Below are 20,726 nucleotides of genomic sequence, written 5' to 3'. Positions count from 1 at the left end.
CACTTCATGTGTGTGTTATTAAATAGCTACTGGAGAATATGACATATCCCTGTTGATTTTAATCATGTAATTTAGTTGCAACAGTGCTAATGTTATGTGGATAAGAAAAAGCCACAAAAAAGAAAGAAAGAATATTGGGCGTCCGGGTAGCATGGCGGTCTATTCCTTTGCGTACCAACACGGGGATCACTGGTTCGAATCCCGGTGTTACCTCTGGCTTGGTCGGGTGTTCCTGCTGTCACAACTGGCCGTGTATGTGGGTGGGAAGCCGATTTTGTGTATGTGTCCTGGTCGCTGCACTAGCGCCTCCTCTGGTCGGTCGGGGCGCCTGTTCAGGGGGAGGGGGAACTGGGGGGAATAGCGTGATCCTGCCACTCGCTACGTCCCTCCTGGTGAAACTCCTCACTGTCAGGTGAAAAGAAGCGGCTGGCAACTCCACATGTATCGGAGGCGGCATGTGGTAGTCTGCAGCCCTCCCCGGATCAGCAGAGGGGGTGGAGCAGCGATCAGGATGGCTCGGAAGATTGGGGTAGTTGGCCAAGTACAATTGGGGGAAAAAGGGGGGGGAATCCCCCCACCCAAGTAAAAAAAATATTGATGCAAGACACATCTTGATCAGACCTCTGCCAGAAACAGCAATCCTTACTTAAATTTATGCAGCTCATCCTGAGGGCTGCCATTCACTCGTGAACCACTCCCTCTATGATAAATGAGTTGCTGTGGTTATATTCAAAGCAGCTGCAGATATTACCGTGACAAAAAAAAACAAACATACAAACCCCCCCCCCCCCAAATAAACCAAGGGGAAAAAAAACTTGCTGTTGCTAGTGCCTTGGAGATTTTAAAATTCATTAAAATAAGTTGTTTTATTTGATCATAAATTTGGATGACAGGCTTTCCCTCTTCTCACCTGCTCAATTTCTTTGCATAGTGAAAGTGAAAAATTAGGTCTAACCCTGCATTCAGTTGGTGTTGGATTGACAGTTTGAACAAGCTTCTGATCAGGAAGTGCCACGTGATCAGCTCCATATGTCGGATGATTAAGGCAGAGAAATCACAATTCTAGATGCAGCATAAATTGGCCGAGTTATTACATAAATGCAATTTCCAGTACGGCTGAGCGTTGAGTCGCATGAGAACATTGAGAAATTGTACACAATAAAGCCAAAAGATGGATGGCTATACCTTGATAACTGTAGTACATATGCCCACCTCCATCTTCACTTGCCTCCATCTTTTCTCTGATTTTCCAACCATAAACCACATGACTGTGAACTACTTGGGTGGCTATGTTGTGACATATTCCTAACTCAGGGGACAGTATGAACTGACATAATTTGAATGCAGAGTAATCACAACCCGCACACAATTCATACAAAAATTTACATTACCCCCCCCCCCCCATCGGTCCCCAGCTGACAGACTGTTTGTTGCTCTGCTTGCTGCTGCTCTGCTTGTTGCTTTTAACTTTTTAACTTTAATAACTAACAACTTAACAACCCCTTGGCGGATTTTATTCAATTATTGGCTATTGCACTGACTTGATCGCACTGAAGCCTCCAGTTCTGTAGCGCTGGGGCTGTGTGTGGCTTATTTCTAGCTTGTGGCTAAGCTAACCAAACAGTTATGCCAACTGTGCCCTGTGAAGACTGTGTTACTAAAGAAACCAAATAGAAACTTTGCTGACCTTGAAGAGGATGTTCGATGGATGAACTCCATAAGAAAAACTCCCTTTTGACCAGCTTCATGGAGGTGGCTTCTGGGTAGTCCAAATGGATTGCCTCTCTCAGTGCAACTATCGAGGACACGGTTCTGTGGCAACGGCTTTCCTCCTGCTTGACACCTAACCACCAGTCGTCCTGGGCCGAAGCGGTGGTCCACAGTCACAAGAGAGGTTCGAACGGGGCTGCCTCCTCCCCTTGCCTAGGCCTCTTCAATGGCTACGCAACCCTGTCTGGCAACACTTCGGTCCACCCAGCTAATCTTCCTGCGGTTCCGACACGTCTCAATGGAGGCCTTTCTGCGAAAATGGTGCCTGCTGACACTGCAGCTATCTCCGCTGGTGGCTAGCAGTGCTCAGGTGGCTCACCATCCCACTGTGAAGCCAAAACAACAGCCCTCATCCCAGATGGTGACCTCCTCTTCCGTCATAAGATCCTGAAAGAGGGCATGATTAGATGCTCTTGAGATCTTTCGTGCCCAGAGTTGGCAGAGAAATCCATTCTCGGCGCTGATGTTGCTGCTTCATCACAACACTTGCTTGCTTGGACACCACATCCCCCAGTGGACGATTTCAGTACACACTGGGGATAGTGTACTCTCCTGCTATGAGAACCCACAGCCGACATCTCCTCATCACCTTTTCTTCCCAGCAACATTAATAGTTGGGGATTCCATAATCAGGAACATCCATTTTCTCACTGTTTCCCAGGAGCCACTGTCCCTGATATCCTGCATAAGCAACCGGGGTTGATCCGCTCACTCCCGTCCTCCACCAATCGAGTGATCGTTCACGTGGGGACAAACTATGCAGTTCATCAGCAGTCATCTCCACCTGCAGAGCTCACAATATTGGTTTTATTGACAATTTTAATCTGTTTTGGGATCGTCTTTCCTTCTTCAGAGCTGACGGTGTCCACCGAAACAGGCTGGGTAGCCAGATGCTAACAGCCAACCTGCAGCATGGCGACCGTTTACATCCCACGCTTCCCTCCCGGTGCCTCCGCTTTCGCCCGTGGTGGCACCCCACGGTACTGTTCCGCCCAATGGCTCCCTCTGCTGGCCTCATCTGTCATTGACCCTCTTACCCGGAGTCTTCCACATACAATTGTTAGGCACCGTGCCTCTCATCCACACGATGTATCTAATAGTAGAAACAACAACAACCGAATAGCTGGAGCAAATATCTGTAATTTGCATCATAGTTGCTATATTCCCGTGGGTTTTAACTCTGCTTTGGCCTCTTGAATGTGCGATCTCTTGGTAATAAGTCCTTTATCATTAATGATGTTATTGTTTCTAATAATCTGGACTTTTATTATTATTATTATTATTATTATTATTACTGAGATATGGCTGTCCCCAGGGGACACTGTTCACCTGATTGAGGCTAGGCCCCCTGATTTTGCATATTTTCATATTCCCAGGCCCTCTGGTAGAAGGGGTGGCTTAACTGTTTTTTTTTTGTAAATTAGGTTTTAAGTGCCATCCTGTTACTTTTGGTAATTTTATAACCTTTGAGTTTTTTTTAAATCACTGGCCCTCCCGCTTTACTCTGCATCTTAATTTATAGGCCCCCTAATTCAGTTAGTTTTTTTTTCCGGAGTTTTCTGACTTTCTATCTATTGTCATGCCAAAATATGACACGGTGCTTATTCTTGGTGGTTTTAATATTCATGTTTGTTGTCTTTCCCATTCCCTGACTTTATATTTTTTTGATTTTATGGACTTTTTTAATCTCATCCAATCTGTTAAAGGGGCCACACATTCCAAAGGCCATATTTTAGACCTTGTACTCTCATCTGTTTTCTCTTTCGAGTGTCTTAATCTGGTGGATCTTCTTGTTACTGACCACACAACTATTGTTTTCAAAGTTCCACTAAATCTCGCTCTTCCTAGTTGCTATCCTAAAGCACACTCTCGCATTCTCAACACTCGCTCTGTAGTTAAATTCTGTGATGCTTTTAATTCATCATCCTTTAATCCTTCTATATTCCCTCTCAATCCAGATGCACTGTTAAATTCATTCAATTATCCGTGCCTATCCATTCTTGACCAAATTACACCGTTTATATCTAGGAAACAAAAATCGAATAACCTCCCCTGGCTGAACGATCACACTCGTGTCCTTAGAGGACTCTGTAGAAAATCAGAACGACAATGGAAGGTCAACAAGTCTGAATTAGCACATAACACCCTTAAAAACCAAATGTTATTTTACCAGAAGACAGTTAAGGATGCAAAAGCAGCCTACTTCTCTGAATTGATTTCAAGAAATAACCATAATCTTAAAGTTCTCTGTAGGGTAATTGATTCCGTTATTAATGGTCCCTCCACTTATTTATTTTTTTACCTGATATTGAGCTGTCTGAAGAATTTCTCCCTTATTTTGTAAATAAGATGGAAAATATCAGGTCCCAAATCCAGCCTGGCCCTTGCATTCGTCCCATTCCCCATGTTAATTTCTCCTCTTTTACCCAGTTTTAACCCATTACCATTTCAGTGTTAGAGAGTACAGTCTCCAATATGAACTCTTCCTGCATCTTAGACAACTTTCCCACTAAGGTGCTCAAGGAGGTATTTCCAACTGTTAGCCCCATTATTCTGCAATTGATGTCTTTTATGAACACTAATAGTGTTTGTAACAGTTTCCAGACTGGTTTTAGAGCACTTCATAGTACCGAGACAGCTCTTGTTAAGGTTACAAATAACTTACTGCTCACTGCAGACAGAGGTGACTGCTCGATTTTAGTTCTGCGCTGCCTTTCACACAGTCAATCACAGTATCCTCTTACATCGCTTAGAGACTTGGGTAGGCATCAAGGGCTCGGCCCTTAGTTTATTACACTCTTATCTCTCCAACAGAACTGTTTCTGTTGTTCTGGGTAACTCTACTTCCTCGATGGCTCAGTTGAGTTGTGGTGTTCCTCAAGGCTCAGTTCTTGGCCCCTTCTGTTTTCTATTTACATGCTGCCCCTTGGCCATGTCATTCAAAATCGTGATGCGTTTTACCATTTTTATGCCGATGGTACTCAGTTATCATGCCACTAAAACCCACAGATCCTAGCGCCCTAGCAATCTCACAACTTACCTCTCTGATATTAAATCCTGGATGTCTGAAAATTTTCTTAAATTTAATGATGATAAGTCTAAGGTAACCCTGTTTGGTCCCCGAAATTCCACCAGCCCTTTTGGTACTAATCTTGGTGGTCTGTCAGGAACTCATAAGCAGGCTGCTAGGAATCTTGGGGCAATATTTGATGCTAATCTCAGTTTTGATAATCAAATCAAACACATTGTTCAGTCATGTTTTCTCCACCTCAAGGTAATCTCCAAAATTAGGTAATTTTTATCAATTGCTGATCTGCAAAAAGTTGTACATGCTTTTATCTTTTCTCGGCTTGACTAGTGCAACACACTTTAAGTCAAGTCAATTCAAGTCAATTTTATTTGTATAGCCCAATATCACAAATGACAAATTTGCCTCAAGGGGCTTAAACTTTACTCCGGTATTAGCAAAGGCTCCCTCCACCGTCTGGAGTTGGTACAAAATGCTGTTGCTTGGCTCATTACCGGGACAAAGAGGCATGACCATATCACTCCTGTGCTTGCCTCCCTACACTGGCTCCCACTCACTTTTAAGGCCTTAAACGGCCTTGCTCCTACATACATTTCTGATTTATTGACCTGGTATACGCCCTCTCAACCATTAAGCTGTCCAGATGGAGCCCTGCTAGTTATTCCCAGGTCTTGGTTTGTCACAAAGGGTGATCAGGCTTTTGCTGTTAGAGCCACCATACTATGGAATTCTCTTCCTATTGAACTAAGGACAAACCAGGTCTCTTTGAAATCTCGTCTGAAAACTTTTCATTTTGTGAAAACTTTCAGAAATGTTTAATGTTTGTTTACATTTTATTCATACTGTTTTTATTTATACTCCTTCTTATTTGGTCTTATTCTTATCTTTGCCTTGTCTGGTTTTATTTTTTTTGTAAATCACTTTGTAACATTGTTTTAGAAAAGTGCTATATAAATTAAAGTTATTATTATTATTATTAAAATTATTATTACTATTATTATTATTATTGCTGCTGTTGTTCTTGTTATATAAATACCTAGTAAGGTAGGTCAGGTGAACCGGCCATACTAAATTATCCCTAGGTGTGAATGTGTGTGTGTGTGTGTGTGTGTGTGTGTGTGTGGGCCCTGTGATGGACTGGCTGCCTGTCCAGGGTGTCTCCCCGCCTGCCACCCAATGACTGCTGTGATAGGCTCCAGCATCCCCGCGACCCTGAGCACGATAAGCGGTGTGGATAATGGATGGATGGATGGAAATACCTGGGATATCAGGGTGTGATCTGATTGTCCATTATCTAGATAACACATCTTGATGTAGATGGCATGATGAATACAGGTGTATACGGGGTCAATGTGGTGTCCAAAATGAAAGAAGAGAGCATTAAGGATGGAGGCGAGGAAAAGAAGAGCTTAGAGTAAAGATAGAGGAGATGACATTTTTGTTCCTGCCTGAGAGGGAAGTAGGAGGTCAGGGAGTGGAAAAAACTAATCTGTCAGACTAAAGGAGATTGTGGGTGTATAAATGAAGAGGAGAGGAACCACAGAGAGAAAAAAGTAATAAATGGTTGAAAAGGAGGGTATGTTTAATAGCAGTTAGGTCTGCTTCTCGCTCGCTCTCTCTCTCTCTCTCTCTCTCTCTCTCTCTCTCTCTCTCTCTCTCTCTCTCTCTCTCTCTCTCTCTGTCTGTGTGTCTGTGTGTCTGTCTCTCTTTCTGATGTGTCAACGACAGTATGACAACAAGATTTCTGTTCTCTCCCTTGTAAGACAGGAAGACATAGGGATTGCTGTAACTTGACCCTCCTTGATTTCACTGAAAACAAGAAACTTACATTTCTCCAAAGAATGGGGGAAAGGAGAATGTGTGTGTGCATCTGTGTGTGTGTGTGTGCATCTGTGTGTGTGTGTGTGTGTGTGTGTGTGTGTGTGTGTGTGTGTGTGTGTGCATGTGCATGTGCATGTTTGTATGTGTGTGTCTGTGTGGTTAGGTGGGTGGATGACTAGCTGGGGGGAAGGGGGGGGCACATAAGCCTTACCGTGCTGGAGTATGGGATGGAGGGCATGCAGGGATTTCCCAGAGGAACCTGCCCTAGCCAATCCCCATGCTGGGGCTTGTAGTATGTGTTGTGTGTGTGTGTGTGTGTGTGTGTGTGTGTACATGTGCGTGCATGTGCGTAAATGTGTACATTAACACAAGTGACAAATGATTTCTAACAAGGATGGAGGGAGGATCCGTTGCAGAAATGATCCTCGGTGCTTGTGTGTGTGTTGCATTTGTACGAGTGGAGGCGTGCATGCACCCATTTTGTAGATCAGCTGATTCCCCCTCATTTTGACAGCATTGTCTGAGTATGTTGTCAGCTGGTATGCCCCCCAGTGAGCCAACCCTTACTCCTTTTCTCTGTGAATTATTAAACACATTGCTCAAGCAGGGTGAGAGAGAGAGAGAGAGAGAGAGAGAGAGAGAGAGAAAGAGAGACATTCCTGAACATTTAGATGGAAACAGTCAAACACACAAGTGCTATTAAATGTAGGTCGCTGTTCAGTGTGCTCACTGTATGCTTATACTCTGCTGTTATCACATCCCATTATATAGATGAAAAAGGTCAGTTGGAACAAAAGAAGACAAACATAAAGTCACACATGCACACACAAGCATGCATGCGTATACATATATACATATACACAGGTCTGTCCACACTTTTACACAGATTAATGTATACCGATCTAAACACACACGCACACACACACACACACACACACAAGTGTGTATGCACACACATGCATGTACATCAACACATGGAGCTCCTTGGAGATACCAAGCAACTAGTGTTTCATGTCACACTGGAACAGCATCTAGCCATGTATTTTCTGAGCACCTCTACCTCTGCTGTAACTAGGTCCTTTGTCTCCCATTCAACCCCTTGCTGTTCCTTTTGTTCCCAACAGGGGGCACCTCGTGGCTAATATCCAGGCCATGTTCACATACCCATGCCAACTCCCAAACCTTGGCACTAGTGCCTTTGTTACACTTTTTTTTGTGTTTATCACTCCCGTGTCCTATGGGTACGGCAAGGATTGGCACATCTAGGAGGAGATGTCCACCCTTCCTCCCCCGCCTCCCTCCCCTTCTCCTCCCCTCTGAAGTGCTGTGCTTCCCTTCTCTTTGTGTCTGAAAGAGAGAAAAGCACACTGGTTGGTACTGGATTGCATCAGATCCTGAAGGGGAGAGAGAGAGAGAGAGAACGAGAAGGTCGAGAGAGAGAGAGAGAGAGAGAGAGAGAGAGAGAGAGAGAGAGAGAGAGAGAGAGAGAGAGAGAGAGGGGACGAGAAGGTCGAGAGAGAGAGGGGGGGTTAGAAGTAGTGGAATGGTTAAAAAGAATGAAAGTGAAAGATGTAAAAGACGAGGTTGAATTCTATTTGGTAGCTGTAGGGACTCACCATTCTCATTAACTGAGTTAACACCCATGTACTGTGCAAAAGCCGACATTCCTCGGAAGCCTGTAAGGTTGCTATTTCACAAAGCAGTAATGACAGTAATACATTCTTCCGGTTCTTGATTGTGAAATATAAAGAATTTGTGTTCCGAGAAAACTATGTCCTTCCTCCTTTCATCTTCTTCATTACCACCCATCTCTATAAAAGTAGTTGTAAACGTCATAGATTTTTTTTTGTTTGTGTCTATGTGTTTTCACTGATGGCAACGGATAACTCAGTGGATGGACAGATAGTCAAGTAAACGAGTGGATAGATGGATACATGCATTTATCAGGGCTATTATATGTGACTGTATGATAGATTGGCGAATGATAAATGGCTTGATAAATTAACAGTTGGTTGATGGATGGATAAAAGCAGATCACAAATGACCAGTTAAGAAACTGTTTGAATGACAGACAGGCTGATTGAATGACTGGCTGCATGAATGGTTGACAGAATGACTGAAAGGCTCATTGACTGACTGATTAACTGACTGGTTTAGTGAATGAATAGCTATTGGACTGGCTAAAAGTGGCTGACTGGCTGTCTTCCTGCTTAATGGCTGATTGAATGGGCTCCATGTTTGACTGGCTGACTGCTGGAGCAGCACACTGACTTACTGCTAATTGACCGACTGGGTTACTGACAGCCTGAGTAAGGAGTTGGCTGATTAACTGATTGGATGCCTGACTAACTACCTGGCTGGTTGACTGGCACAGCATTTGAGTCAGTAGTAGGGTTGGGTGATCATTTCTATTTTCATATTGTCCAATTGTGGCCACTCAAGATCGCCAATAGGCGATCCCATTGCCAGTGCGTCAGGAGTAGGAGGAGGGGGGGAATTATGTGTCAAAACATGCCAGTGAGATGCCGGCATGGGCCATTTAGGCTTAGTGTCAAAGAAAAATGTAACATCCCATATTTGGGAATATTATGGGTTTTACATGGTTTGTACTAGTAGTATATTTATTTGTTTTTATTAAATAATTTATTCTTTAGCATTTTCCCCCTTTTCTCTCCCCGATTGTACCTGGCCAATTACCCCCTGTACTGATCCGGGGAGGGCTGCAGACTACCACATGCTTCCTCCAATACATATGGAGTCGCCAGCCGCTTCTTTTTACCTGACATTGAGGAGTTTCGCCAGGAGGACGTAGCGCGTGGGAGGATCATGCTATTCCCCTCAACCGACCAGAGGAGGCACTAGTGCAGCAACCAGGACACATACTCACATCCGGTTTCCCACCCGCAGGCACAGCCAATTGTGTATGTAGGGACACCCAACCATACCGGAAGTAACACAGGGATTTGAACCGTTGATTTCTGTGTTGGTAGGCAACGGAATAGACCGCTATGCTACCCGGACGCCCCATTCTCTAGCATTTTTAAATTACTATTAATGTTCGAATTTAATTTGGATTAAAGGGGTTAGGGTACAAGACTATTCTTGTTAGGAAAGGTTTCCAGCACTTTGCCGAATAACCAAGAGCCATGAGGAGCAATTGAATCCACTACTAAGACAATATTTCCAGGAACAAGACTTCTTTTCTCTTGGTTCCATTTTTTGCCTTTCTTGAAGCAAAGGAAGGTTATCCTGCAACCATCATTTCCAGAACCAATCTGAGATATATATTAAACCTGTCTCCACCTTCTTTTCACATACAGATTTGGTTTCTCAAACAGGCCTGGTGGTAAGGCGGGGTTGCCTTTCATGAGGAGAATATGATTGGGTGTAAGAAGCTCAAGATCACGGGTCCTCGGACAGCTTAGTCATGGGCAGATTGTTTAATATGGCCTCAATTTCATAGAGAACTGTATGAAGTCCATCATTGTCCAGTGTGTGCTGATGCAAAGTGGAGCTGAGCATCCTTCTGCTCATGCAGATGACATTTTCCCAAGCACCACCATAGTGTTATGCTGATGGTGGATTAAAATTCCACTTGATTCCATACTGAAGTAGTGCTCCCTGCGTTTTGCTGTGATTCAATCCTGCAAGGGGCCTCCCTTAGTTCTCTTTCTGCGCCAACAAAATTGGTGCCACTGTCAGATCGTATATGAGAAACTTGACCTCTTCTGCTCATAAATCGTCGCAACACATTAATGCATGCATCAGTGTCTAGTGAGTTCATCACCTCTAGGTGAACAGCTGTGCTCGTCAAACAAGTAAAAATCACTCCATAGCATTTACGCAGGCCTATCCCTTTCTTCACCTCAGTTGGCCTGAAATAGTCAACTCCAACACTCGCAGTGGAGGGAGATAAGGCAAAATCCTTTCCATTGGCAGGTCCGTCATATTTTGTTCACCTGGTCTTACAGTGTAGCATCTACAAGTACAGCAGTCACTTGTACTCTCTTGAAAAGAGAGCTTGATCTCATGAGACTATCCTGGTAAAATAAAGGTAAAATTAAGAAAAGAAAGTCACTGAGCAGGCCTGCATGGAGCTGTTGCCATTAAGCATGCATTAATGGTGCTGGCAAGGTTAGCCATTGTGCAGGCCCTTATGGTGCCCGTGTTGGTACTTGGGTATGGACAGCAGCCCATATCAAACTGATGTCACTGAGCATGCTTTGACGGGGCCAGTGGGGTCAGACACTAGGGAGGTCTGGGAGGTGCCTAAGCCTATTTGATGCAGACAATGATAATTATGGATTACTGGCTATGTATAGATGGTGACAGTGGGATGGGTCTCTTGTCAATGATCAAATTAACTTGCAGGATAGTGGCAGCTGGAAAGTGTCAGATATGGGTAAGGAGTGGGGTGGATCTGAAACACCAAAAATGTGTTGAGCCTTCTGGAGATGTCGTCAGTCTAATTCAATAAAACATTTATGAACGAATGTGCCCACTTGTTAACCCCGGTGAAATACCAACATTGGCCCTCTTAGTGGTTGTTTCAGTTTGCTAACCAGTTAAGTAATTTGGAGCCTCTTCAAATCAATCCATATTCTTACTATTAAAGTCTACATTTGGTTTTTATCTTTCATTCCTTTGCACTTTGGTAACTACAGAGAGATGGAAAACAGGAAAGTGGTCAGACATGTCATGGTACAATATACCAGACTTGGCCATGTTGTCAAAGGAGTTGTGAATATATTGTCAATGAGAGTAGCAGATGTGGTAGTAACTCTAGTGGGTTTATAGAGAAGGGGGTAGAAATAGAGTAAAAAGTATTCAGAAAATCAGCTGTTAAGAGCATCATGGCCTCCCTTGACTATGTTAATGTTGAAATCTCCAAGATAATTTTGTCTAACTAATTAGATCATTAAAAATTTTAATCTCTGAGTCAGGGATACAGGCAGTTGTGATTTATTTTTACTGCTAAAGCAGGAACAAGAGGAAATTTCAAGGAGGAGTGACTCATCTGAATCTGATTTTAAACTGAGATAATCTTTTCCCGTAAACTGAAGATCTTTTTGCACATAGACCCCCCACTTGCTCTCTTTTTGTCTAACAGTAATGAATTATAGCTAAGCAATCACTTCCATTAGCCAGATCTCAGAGAAAGGAAAAGTTAAAAACTGATGATGAAGAGAGGACAGATAATATCATGACCATTCATCACATTATAATGTGATGAATGGTCATGATATTCAGGAAAACTACAGTTTGTGATGAAAAGCTGAAAAGATACGAGATCAATTTTGTGTTACTTTATCACATAGATTTTTGACTTTTCACATCATAGTATGTGATGCTGACAATCCCCGCGACCCTGAGAGCAGGATAAGCAGTTAAGAGAATGGATGGATGGATGGATGGATGGATGGATGGACATCAAAGTAATCCCAAGTATCTAACTGTGAAGTGACAGTAATCTGAAGATTTAAACCAGGACCAAAACATGCAGTGTTTTTTTGGGCTCATTTATATCCACAAGATTAAAGACCAAGTAATCCTCCCAATCAAGGTCTTCCCATCACGCATACTCATGCGTAATCCAGATAAATCATTATCACCATCATCATCATCAATGCTATTTGGAAATAAAAATGAACAATAAGTCCAGATCGACAAACCCATTCTGCACTTAGTAATGTAAATCAGTGTACAATTTTTGGTAAAAGAAAATTTTCGTTAGATGCATTATGCAATAAACATAACTCGTAAAATGTTTAGAGCACGCGATAAAAGAGTCCACTGTGGTGTGAACAGGGGTTTGTGCATGCAGAAGTGAGTGTGATTGTGTATGTGTGTGTGTGTGTGTGTGTGTGTGTGTGTGTGTGTGTGTGTGTGTGTGTGTGTGTGTGTGTGTGTGTGTGTGTGTGTGTGTGCAAACGTGTGGGAGCTAGGATGCTTTGATCCACCTTTCCTCCTGTGGATTTGTGACAGGAAATGGACAATGAGTTTATCATGTCGTAGGTAGGCATTGCCACTGTGTTCTGTCACAGCTGTCATTGCTGCTAAGCTCCCTGTGCTTCTCTTAATTAGCTTCAGGGATCTCCTCTCTGATGAAGATGTTAGCAATGTTGGCTCCGGCTTTATCACGCACAGCAAGTTTGTCCTTGAAATGCAGGGATTTGACTGCAGTGGGTCTGGTTCTGCCACCAGTGATGAGGAGCTTCCCAGTCCTTTGTGTTCATTCCAATTTGACTTTGTGGTGAAGGAGCTGTAGATTGTCTGAAAGCATCTTTCTTGCCTTGTCCTCTTAGTCAGACATTGAATGGAACGATTCTTTTATTTCATCAGTGACCAAATTGTCACACCTCCACTGGCCTACCTACATAGTTCACTTTGTCAGTGATGGATATCACGCTTTTGCAGATGGTGTTGATATATCCATTTAACCCTCTTTGTAGTCAGCGAACCATTGCTTTCAGGACACAGATTTAGATTTTTTTTTTTTTGTTGATCTACTTTATTAATCCCCGTAGGGAAATTCCTCTCTGCATTTAACCCATCCTAGCTGTGTAGCTAGGAGCAGTGGGCAGCCACCGTGCAGTACCTGGGGTCCAACTCTAGTTCGTCTTTCCATTGCCTCGGTCAGGGGCACAGACAGGAGTATTAACCCTAACATGCATGTCTTTTTGATGGTGGGGAAAACCAGAGCATCCGGAGAAAACCCACTGCAGACACGGGGAGAACATGCAAACTCCACACAGAGGACAACCTGGGATGACCCCCAAGGTTGGACAACCCCAGGGTCCGAACCCTGGACCTTCCTGCTGTGAGGGGACAGCGCTAACCACTGTGTCACCGTGCCACCCAATGATGAATTTTCTTGATCTAATGTCTCAGTCACGAGCCAGTGAGACACTGATCCTCAAGTTTGATGTTACTCGTAAACTCAAGGCGCTTTCTGTTGAACCTTACCTTCTCTTGCTGCTGTAGAAAAGTATAATTCAGCCAATACTAATTTACTGCTCCCCCTGTTCACCATTTTAACAGTCACCAATAGGAACTGGCTCATCCGCATCTCGCATGGCGGATCAGAAATTATTAGCTTTCCCAAGCCCAACCTATCAGAGCTCAATAGCAAAGACATGATATGGAGAGCACTAACCATAAGTCCGGATCCCACTCACCCCCTTCACCCACTCTTCACATTGCTTCCATCTGGTCGTATGTACAGGTCCCTCACCTGGAGACGGGCCCGCTTTAAAAGGAACATTGTTCCCTCCACCATTGAAGTTCTGAACTCACTGAACTTCACTGAACTGAAGCTTTTGTGTTTAATATATTGTTGGCTCCCTGTTCTCTATATATGTAGTTTGGTATGTATATTTGTACATATATTCACGGTATGTGAGGCTCTGTACAAAGGATGAAAACAATTCTCTTGTAGGACAGTAAAGTTTCTATCTATCTATCTATCTATCTATCTATCTATCTATCTATCTATCTATCTATCTATCTATCTATCTATCTATCTATCTATCTATCTATCTATCTATCTATCTATCTATCTATCTATCACTCACTCACTCACTCACTCACTCACTCACTCACTCACTCACTCACTCACTCACTCACTCACTCACTCACTCACTCACTCACTCACATCGGGCCTTAGGTTTTCCTATGTCTGATCCTGAGCCGCTTCCCTTGAGTGCCATTTCCACACCGTTGTTACAGTAGGTGCTACACTTCTCACTCTTAGATCTCAAGACTCTTTCATTGTAATTCATAACATCTTCATCATCCTAGGTATAGGTTGTTCCAGAATTCCTTAAATACACAATGCTGCTACACTGACACATGGTGGGATACTTAGCTAATCAGCCCCCAGCTGTCATCCATTCGTGAACTTCCAAATAAGATATTTGGCGTAATGAATCAACAGGGTCCTATACCTGCTATGTAAAAGGGTAATTTTGCCTGTGTGACCAACTTAATTACCCTTTAGGGGTTGGGGGGAAATCGATACAGCATAGTATCACGACATTTTACATTGTATTGACACATGGATGCCAAGTATCAATCTTTTATTATATAAATAGCAAATACAAATTAAGCTTTTTGGTACAGGTACAGTACTAGAATAATAAAATCAATTGCTTTTTCAGTCCACTAGATGGTGGTGGAGTGGGGTTGGAAGAGTTATTTTCTGGTGAGGCGATATGCAAAACAGTTGTTGACAAAGTTTTGCTTTGGGGACATAATTTGCAGTTGAAAAAAAGGTAATACATTCAGTTCAATTCAGTTCAATTCAATTCAGTTTATTGTCATTAAAAACAATGTGCAGGCACATGTTAAAAATGAAATGAGGGAAGCCTAAATAAAGCCTAATATATCGCAATATATATATATACACTACCGTTCAAAAGTTTGGGATCACCCTAACAATTTCGTGTTTTCCATGAAAAGTCACACTTATTCACCACCATATGTTGTGAAATGAATAGAAAATAGAGTCAAGACATTGACAAGGTTAGAAATAATGATTTTTATTTGAAATAAGATTTTTTTTACATTAAACTTTGCTTTCGTTAAAGAATCCTCCATTTGCAGCAATTACAGCATTGCAGACCTTTGGCATTCTAGCTGTTAATTTGTTGAGGTAATCTGGAGAAATTGCACCCCACGCTTCCAGAAGCAGCTCCCACAAGTTGGATTGGTTGGATGGGCACTTCTTTGAGCAGATTGAGTTTCTGGAGCATCACATTTGTGGGGTCAATTAAACGCTCAAAATGGCCAGAAAAAGAGAACTTTCATCTGAAACTCGACAGTCTATTCTTGTTCTTAGAAATGAAGGCTATTCCATGCGAGAAATTGCTAAGAAATTGAAGATTTCCTACACCGGTGTGTACTACTCCCTTCAGAGGACAGCACAAACAGGCTCTAACAGGTACTATTTAATGAAGATGCCAGTTGGGGACCTGTGAGGCGTCTGTTTCTCAAACTAGAGACTCTAATGTACTTATCTTCTTGCTCAGTTGTGCAACGCGGCCTCCCACTTCTTTTTCTACTCTGGTTAGAGCCTGTTTGTGCTGTCCTCTGAAGGGAGTAGTACACACCGGTGTAGGAAATCTTCAATTTCTTAGCAATTTCTCGCATGGAATAGCCTTCATTTCTAAGAACAAGAATAGACTGTCTAGTTTCAGATGAAAGTTCTCTTTTTCTGGCCATTTTGAGCGTTTAATTGACCCCACAAATGTGATGCTCCAGAAACTCAATCTGCTCAAAGAAGTGCCCATCCAACCAATCCAACTTGTGGGAGCTGCTTCTGGAAGCGTGGGGTGCAATTTCTCCAGATTACCTCAACAAATTAACAGCTAGAATGCCAAAGGTCTGCAATGCTGTAATTGCTGCAAATGGAGGATTCTTTGACGAAAGCAAAGTTTGATGTAAAAAAAATCTTATTTCAAATACAAATCATTATTTCTAACCTTGTCAATGTCTTGACTCTATTTTCTATTCATTTCACAACATATGGTGGTGAATAAGTGTGACTTTTCATGGAAAACACAAAATTTTTTGGGTGATCCCAAACTTTTGAACGGTAGTGTATATATATATATATATATATATATATATATATATATATATATATATATATATATCGCAATACTCAGCATATCGAAAAATGTTTAAGATCACAATACTATCATATCGTGACTTAAGCATCATGATAATATCGTATCATGGGGCCTCTGGTGAGTCCCACTCCTATTACCCTTTTAAATGAATCACAATAGCCAGAGCAAGATGCTCTATTACTCTATTACTGGGATTTTCAATCCTGCAAGTAGAAACTTCTCAGAGAAAGGAAAGAGAGAATGGCATGTATCAATAGGGATGCAGGTGATATGTCACAGCAACAGCCTACCAAAGAGATGCTTTTCCTCATTTAGACCTACGGCCACAAGTGGAAATGAAAAGGTCTCTCACGTAGTCTTTTCCATGTGGAGGCATTTGTTTAGGTAATGTCTTAAGGTATTCACGTTCAGAGTTGAAATAGATTGTGCTCTGTGTTTCTTATAGAGAGGGGTAACTGTATTGTGTTTGCATGTCCTTGAGTGCAGCTTCTCATTTTTAAATCCATATAAATAGCTTGCAGAGTGTTTGAACACTAACATTGTGATAGCAACAATGGCTAACACCACACACCGGGGGCCAATGAATAATACATCAAGCTGACTGCATCCCCATATCCCTGTGTTAATAAGGGTGCATATGTGTGTCTTTTCGTCTGTATGTATGTCTGCATTTGCATGCATGTGTATTCACGTTTGGGTTTATTTCACTTAAGAATTTCTTTCACTCACAAGTGGTCTAGGTGGGAGTTTGTGTTTTGCATACTTACAAGTTTAAATGTACTCTATGCACTACTGCTTGTTATATGCAGACCCATCATCCTCCCATTGTCTTGCTAGAGCTGTTGTGAGTGCATGCACATGGAAGTATTTACATATCATCTCCTCCAAGTCATGTTCAGATCATGCCATAAGCATCACACAGCCAATAGATTAAGGAAATTCACAGAAGAGGTGCCATGACACGGCTATGGTCAGAGAAGGGCAGGGAGAGATTAGGCAGAGGATGATTTCAGCTTCTTTTTAAATCTGAGGGAATGCTGCAGTAGCATGCCTGCTTAGTATGCACCCACTGTAGCTAATTAACCATAATTACAATAAACATTCCTTTATTACCACATGGTGTGAATATCAGTTGCTTTTTTGTGTGTGTCATACTTTTTCTCTTGCTATTTTCTCTGGGTTTATGTTGCCCTTTTGGAGATGTAGAGGCAATCTTAGTGCACCTGCATGCTCTATCTGTACCACATTAGTCAGACAAGCATGCGGGACATGTTGTTAAGATTAAAGGGACTATCCGTAAAATGTAGATAGCAAAATCATAGCAAATATGACCACCATGTATCAGGGGGTTTGGAAAGACTTGTTGATCTGTACCAATTACAAAATTATAGTTTTGGCTGGTGCTGGGATTTCTGGCTTTCAAAACCAGTGTTCTGGACCAGAATCTATTTTGGTAAACAAATCAGTAGAGGGCTCCGCACCTTTTAGAAATCTAATGGCCTTCCACAAAACGATGGGTCCCCACATGTTCATCTTGCTGCGTGTTTGGACATTCCAACATGGGCGAGCTAGCTGTGTAGCGTAACCCGAAAGACTCCAAAAAACCTTGTAATCTCGAAAAAATAGGGCGTCTCCCTGCCTGCCGCCCAATGACTGCTGAGATAGGCTCCAGAATCCCCACGACCCCGAGAGCAGGATAAGCGGTTTGGATAATGGATGGATTATCGTAACATGGGGTTTCGACCCAGCGATCCCCGTGTTGGTAGGCAATGGAATAGACCGCCACGCCACCCGGACACCCCTACTATCAGTTTTTTTTACATTTTTTTAATTCAACATACATATAAAAAATAACTGCTTAGTCTACCACAAGAGGTGTGGGTTGTCACAGGTAGGTGCCAGAATGCAGGTGGTCTGTTCCAACACAAAGTAAGCAGTGTATTGAAATGACAAGACAGCTCTATTATTTTTGTTATTAGGCTAATTCAGCTATTTATTATGCAAATTAGTTCACTCCACCAAAAAAGTTGTCTTATTATTTCACTCCAGCACCCCTACTTCCTATGGCTATGCACAAGCTCCCCAAGGGGAAGTGGAGATTTTGGTGACATGAGGCAATGCTACAGAAGCCCTGAAAGGCAAGGGGAAAAAAAGACACCCCCCCCCAAAATAACAACAATAATAATAACACTACTAATAATAATAATAATGTAGTGTTGATCAAAATACATTTATTTTGCTGGTTCACACAGGTGGGTTTCAGCTATTGTATCTCTGTACATCCAAGTGCATATACATGTGTTAATATGAGACACGTGAGACACACACGCATGCACATGTGCGATGCACATACACATGCATCCGCATTGTTATACACGTCTTTACATGTATTTTGTCAACAAATTTAGAGCTCACATGTATGTACAGCTGCATAGACACACACACACACACACACACACACACATCCTCCATGGAGACATTATATGGCGTGCCAGTGTAGTTAGTGGGGGCCTTTCCTGCTCTGCATTCTCTGATTAATTTCACCATAAAAAGCATTAATTGCACTCAGTAGGAAGCTATTAAACCTGCAGTGATCTCAACATTGTGTGGATCAATTGCGGTGTGTGACACTGTATTATTCCCCCTCCCCCTGTTTCCCTCCTATTTTCTCAATCTCTATTATCCTCTATCCCTGTTTTTGAACTTAATCTCACCATACCCATCTCCTGTTCTCTACCTCTGTCCTGTCTCTGTGTTGTTCTACCTGATCACTCTTTCATCCTCTCCCTCCCTCCCTTCCATCCCTTCCATCCCTCCTTCTCCGCTGTGCTCTTTTACTTCATCATCCCTATAGTCCTTTCTCTCCTCTTGTTTCTCTATTAGCCCACCTTCCGTCACCCGCTTCACTTCCTTACTTGCTCGCCCCACCCTCCTTTACAGCCTCCATTTCTATTTGAAATCCTTTCCCTTCGCAACCCCCCCTGCCCCCTCCCGTTTTTCTTTCGCTCTTTGCGTCTCTTTCTCTTTTCGCCATCTTTTCTCCAGTACTGTCAGCCCTGGGGCGAGTTTCAACCATCACTCCTCTTCATTTATTAATACCTTCACTCGTACATCCTGGTATACACAGCAGCCGCACCGCTCTGCTGGCTGTTCACACACACACACACACACACACACACACACACACACACACACACCCTTACACTTACAGGCAGAGTGTACAAAAGTCCCTGAGGATGCAGATGAACCCAGTGTGTCCACACACTCACACCAGCTTACTGTGCAGGAAAATGCCCTTTGTGAAAGGACAGGGAACATCAATCTCCTAGCTGCTGTGTCCCATAGGTTTAGACCGAGCATGTAATTCTTCTTCTTAGTTCTGCTTTAGCTCACACTTATGTGAAGTTGCCTTTTGTTTAAGTTTTAACAACAAAATAGATCTAATAATGTAACTGTTGGATTTTGTTTTTTTACTCGCTGCCTTAAAAGGGCCTATAATCTTGCAATACTTATCTAATTGAAACTTTCTTCAAAGTAAGCAAGACTACTTGAGAGCGCTATCACGTTCATTAGTAGGAAATCACCATACTATTCTAGAAAGAAAATGTGTCAGATTGGCTAATTTTGTCCCTATGCAATAGGAACAGATTCTTCCAGCCCCTGCTAAATGTTGTTCATTCAGAAACAGAAAGGGAGGCAGAGAGAGCAAATTCAGCAAGTAGATGCACTGAGGACAGGTTTGAAAGGTAGGAAAAATGAAATATTTCAAGGCTTGTGTTTTGGAAATGTAGATTACTTGGAAAATGGTATATAAGAGAACAGAAGCTGCTACCTGGCCTGAAGCTCCAGTATAGTGGAAATGTGAGTGTGCATGAGAGAAAGAAGGAAAGAAACCACGCCAATGTAGGGGTGAGCAATATGGCCAAAATCTTCGATCATGGTTTATGTAATTTTAGACTCAGACTCAGATTCAGACAACTTTATTTATCCCAAAGGGCAATTCAGTTCTGCAGCCTACCCAGTCCACACACACACACACACACACACACACACACACACACACACACACACACACTAAATATAGCTGCAAGCGGTGATTCCGGGGTCCAGGCCAGCATAGATTGTTAGAAGTTGAAAGTTTCAAGAGCTTAATTAAACATATCCACCGAGTTTGGTAATGTTTGGACAAACTGTCATTGATTTATGGCCAAATTTGCGCCAGGCCCATCCACATGTTTGCAACTGCTGGCGTCCTCTATTGAGTTCAACATTATTATGAAACATATCCTGTGAGTTTTGTAATGATTGGACAAACAATTTTTGATACACAGTCGGATTTGTTATGTCACGTCATTTTTTTTTGCATTTGCAGCGCCCCTAGTGGTCAACTTGAGTGAAACGTTCAGGGTACTTATTTGGATATATCCTGCAAGTTTTGTGACGATTAGCCCAATGGGTGTTGACTTTGGCCTATT

The 20,726-nt window shown here is 42.5% G+C and overlaps 1 protein-coding gene across 1 annotated transcript in view; it reads left to right on the top strand.

Annotated features, from left to right (window-relative positions):
• The window catches only part of LOC130121578 (mediator of RNA polymerase II transcription subunit 13-like), an 89,773-nt gene that overhangs the window by 25,385 nt on the left and 43,662 nt on the right, over nt 1-20,726 (top strand). The window lies entirely within an intron of this gene.

This window comes from Lampris incognitus, chromosome 12 (genome assembly GCF_029633865.1).
Source record: "Lampris incognitus isolate fLamInc1 chromosome 12, fLamInc1.hap2, whole genome shotgun sequence".
Lineage (NCBI taxonomy): Eukaryota > Metazoa > Chordata > Actinopteri > Lampriformes > Lampridae > Lampris > Lampris incognitus.
This window is presented reverse-complemented; position numbering and strand designations above follow the sequence as displayed.